The sequence below is a fragment of the Nannospalax galili genome, unplaced genomic scaffold (genome assembly GCF_000622305.1).
Source record: "Nannospalax galili isolate Female #2095 unplaced genomic scaffold, S.galili_v1.0 scaffold271, whole genome shotgun sequence".
In the NCBI taxonomy this organism is placed as follows: Eukaryota; Metazoa; Chordata; class Mammalia; order Rodentia; family Spalacidae; genus Nannospalax; species Nannospalax galili.
In genome coordinates, this window is record NW_008331789.1 from 3853646 (window position 1) to 3858572 (window position 4927).

A 4927-nucleotide genomic window follows, 5' to 3' on the forward strand; every position below is an offset into this window, starting at 1 on the left:
CCACAGAGAAGACATTGGGCATAATAGTTCTATTTTAGCTAGAGATCTGATCCTAAGATCCTATAGGAAATTCAATTTCCCCCGAAAGCTTAAATTCTCTGCCCTGTGAGCTGAAGGCCTGGATTTGTGGTTTTCAAATCCGGCTGCTCAGAAGCCTAGAGTTCAGTCTGTGGTGCTCATTAATGCTTTCTGGATAGTTTTTGTGTGAAAGACTCTTCTGGTACCTGGCAATGAAGGCAAAGACAGAGCTACATTGTAAAGGGACCACACAACCATCATTTCAGACACCTACTCATTATGAGTGTGAAGGAAAAAGTGATGCTGGAGGACCAGACTGGAGTGGTCAGCATGGACAAGGGACCTTCTGAGACAGGTGTGTTTTGGAGTCAGAAATAAGAATTTCAACTTCTAAAATAAGAGTCTGGCTTAATAAGTACATGAAGGAGTTATGTTGAAGAATGATTATAAAGCAACTGTCAAAAGTAAAGGGAAATCCATCTATAAGGATGCACAGTACTAGACTGGCCATATTTAATTGGATAAGTGACCTGTGTGTGCGTTCACAGTTGAGGAGCCCTGCTCTAATGCATAGGCTATTTGGTCACTGCTGTAAAGCTCATCTCAAATCCACTGATTTGAGAGAGATCAGTTTCCCTTCTTTTTGGCAGAGGGAGCAGGACTGGAAGAGGGACTGAGAACTTACAGCTGTGTCTAGGTCAGTGTTTTGCAGCCTTGGTCGCTCATTTAAATCCACAACAGCCAGCACAGCCAGAAAGTCTGAGGACGGGATAGACTTCTATATAAGGAAATGTGCAGGCTGACGCATGACAAAAGGGCCACAGCTTCCCTGGCTCTCCAACACCCTGCAGGAGCCTCCATGTGCCCAGTACGCTGGATTCACTCTGAACCCAGGCTTCTGGGGTTTGTGGAAGCTTTCTAAATAGACACTGACTAAATCATTGGCCACAGGTGATCAGCTCAGTCTTCATTCCCTCTCTGTTTCCTGGAGAATGGGGTGAGAGGGCAGAACTGCAAGTTCATCCTCCCTGTCTAGGGAGACCAGATCTCATTAGGAAGCTATCCAGGAGCCCACGGCCACCGGTCCTCTCAGCATGCAGGATGGACATGCAGCACTGTAGAGAAGCCAGGGATTTCAGGAGCTGGGTGTTGGGAATCTAGGGCAGAGAACAAATACACATTTCTAATGATGTCACACTGTCACAGAGCTGGGCCTTTTTAATTCTGTGACCCTCAGTCACTGGAGGGGTCACCTCAGAGGATTCACTGAGAAAAAGTTTGAGGGAACTTTGCATGAATGCAGTTCTGAGGGGGACAGTTTAGAAGCACTGCTCAGCTACATCCTAGCCTTCCTTTTACTTTTTTTTGAGACAGGATTTTACTAAGTTACCCAGGCTGGCTACAAACCCACTCTGTAGTCCAGACAGGCCTTGAGCTTGAGATCCTCCTGCCTCAGCTTTCATAGGATTACAGGCCACCACACCTATCCTGTGTCCATCATTTTAATCATCAATAAGTCATCATAAAAGAATATGGGGAAGTCAGGCATGGTCACGCATGCCTATAATCCTAGCACTTGGAGGGTAAAGGCAGGAAGATCTGGAGTGCAAGGTCAGTCTATGGGCCACAGAACAACTTCAAGGCCAGTTTAAGTTACATAGTAAGACTTGGTTTTAAAAATAATTAAGTAAATAAAAGGGGAGAAGGGTGGCCTTTTTAAACATGAAATAACCGCAAATGACTTCCTGCTTTAGTGACCAATGGATCGCCTGCTTACCCTATCCTGAGCTCATGAAAAAACAGTTGAATTAATTGACTCTTCTGGAACTATGGAGCTGTGCAGGGAAGAGAAATTTGTAATTTATTTATGCAGATTATATGTTGCTACATCTACTAGCACAGAGGAGACAAATGTAGGCATTTATTCAAATAGGTCCACATTTCAGAATTGTTACAATACCTGCAACTTCCAAGATGAGGGTAATTATCCTATTTTTATAAACTCTAATATGATTTCAATTGATGTCAGTAAGTTTTGATTGAATTTACCGCTGATTAGAGCTGATCATCTCTTTGAACAACAAGAAATTATATCTCATTCAGTTCATTAGTAAGACTGATGTTCAGTTTATGAGCCACAGCACCAATAGTAATCATCAAGGATAATTGATTTCTAATGTGGACATATTAATTACATACATACAGGGAAATTAACAGAGTTTACCTTGCCAATTACTATTATGAAAAATAAACAAACCATACACCATGAAAGTTTAGATCCTCTACCAATTTACCTTCCTTTTTCCCAAGGAAATGTATATCCTAATAATGCAGCTATGGTACAGCATTCCACCAAGAGAGGCTCTGGAAGGTTAACCTGGAAGAGAAGATCCAAAGGGAATCTAAAGGTGACCATCAACAGAACAACTGGAGGAAAACGATGGGAATGAGAGGAGAAAAGTAAAGTCACTGCTCCTGGCATCTAAAAACTGCAAAGGTTGCATCATAAGGAGGTGGCACATGGGAGAACTTGTTTAATCATGCATTTATTTATTAAAAAATATTTACTGCCAAGGAAATGGAAAGGGACCACAGGGGTAAAGGAAAAGGAGTTTGAGACAGGGGATAGTAGGAAACAGGTGTTATCAAGGGAGAGATGGGAAAATGGGGGCTACTTTAAATAGGGAGGGAATAGAGAGGGCTACACAGGGGAGAGGGAGGAGGAAAGAGATGAAGAATGCTTAGGTGGTATGAAAAACAAAAGGTAAATGTACTGGCTCATATGTCTACTGAAAAATACACATGGTGTGTGTGTGTGTGTGTGTGCACGCGCGCGTGTGCATGCATGCGTGCGTGTGCAGATGAAGGCTACATAACAAAAATCAGAGTGCCAATGGCTCTTGATTGCATCCCAGAACTTGAAGGCAAGATCCTGCTGCTAAAGACACAACATACTTTGAATAGAAGACTTGAAACAATCAAGCTGAAACTGACCTGAAAGCTTTCTCCCTGAAAATTAGCTCTCACAATATCAGAAGATACTATGTTAACTGCCAAGGGAGAAAAACATTCAGTGATCCTACCCAGCTGTAAAACCTACAAATGACAGTGACTGACCCAGCGAATAATCGAATAATCGCTAATGGTGATGTAGTGGCACTCTTATCTTGGGGATAATCAACAGCTATCTAATCAGACTTAAGGCCAGCTCACTGGGAGGGAACTCATGTGTGGTACTGTAAACACAGCCAAATACACATGAACGGAGAGGTCATATACCCTAGAGAAAAATCTACTTCTGTCACTTCTCTAGACCAATGTAATTTATTACTATATTCTATATATATCCTTTTATTTGCAGACAAGTATTCCTCTCACCACTCATCAAAGAAGTTTCTTTTTGCAACAGATGGAGAGTATTATGAAGTTCTACAGCTGGTCAAATGTAGAAAATAAATTCCTGTGAGATGTCCATTCCTAAGTGACACCTCTACAATGCAACTTCTACACCTAAGGCTCAGGAGACATCATGGTAGAATGTCCTGTAGACATGATAGGGAAGCTACACCAATGACATCTCCACAGTATGGTAGTCTAGTCTAATAAGATCTGAATAATGACAAAACCAGTCTATATACCAAGGTGAATGGACAAAATTTCAAGGGCTCCCACCTCAAGATGAAGAGCTGCAGGCAATCATGGATGCTGAGGGAGGGAGAATCAGTTTTCCTCAGGGAATAGCTACTTGAGAAGTTATCTAAATTCCAAATGGGCAGCCCTAAACACAGGAACACAGGAGCACCGCCAAATGAACTCAGTGCATTACACAGGCACACGTGTATATACAAATACAAATGGGGGTATGTATATGTTACAATGTTAAACTTACAATAATATTCAAAGAAGAGGATACGAAAGAGGAAGCAGGGGAGCATGGGAGGAGTTGGAGGGGGACTGCAAAGGATGGAAATAATACAAAGACTATATTCACATATAATATTCACAAAAATAAAAAATTACTGAGCACTTCTAATGTGTTGGACCCTGGATTTAAAGTGTGGTTGCATTTGTAAGATTAAAGCTTAGAGGAGAGGTTAGGCATTATCCACAGAAACCCATAAATGAGAGGAAAAGTCAGGCTGTGAGGAAAGGAGCTAATTAAAACAACTAATTTAGATTGGGGGCAAGGATCAAAAAGTCTCCTCAAGACAGTGACTAGTCTGAAACCTGAGGACTTAGAGAAGTGAAAAGAGGCACATGGATGATGATGGGAAAGAGTTGTGCCCTGGAAAAAGTGAAGGATGCTGTCCTCTCAGTAGCTGAGTGCCTGTCCCTTCATAAACAGATGGGGCTAGGCTACCCAGCAGAACGGCCTGTGATAACAGTCCTATGTTCTCTACATGCCCCAAAGTGGTGTGGTTGTTTTGTACCTTAAAATGAGGCCAGTGCAACTAGGGGATTGAACACTTCATTTTAATTAAACTTTTAATTTCAATTAATTTAAATAATGATATGTGCTAAGAGGCCCCAGAAGAACTTCAACGTATTCTAAGAGCAATGGGACCCCCCGGAGATTTTATGAACCCAGAAGTGCCACAGCCACACATATGTTTTTTTTTTTTTTTTTTTTTTTAAAAATGATTTATTTAATAACAACATACTTAGAAGAAGCATATCATTACAACACAATTGACATATTCAATAACGTTTTCCTGAGGTAGGATGCATCTCTTTCAAAAGTGGCTGTAAATTTTTAAGTTCACAGTTGAATTAATAGTTATATAATATTGAACTCAGTATATAAGCCCTGTGAGACATAAAATTGAATGAGCTTTTAGCCTTTAAAAAAGATTTCCATTTCATTTTAAAATATACTATTTCTTACAAAAAGACTCAGTTTTTGCTACTA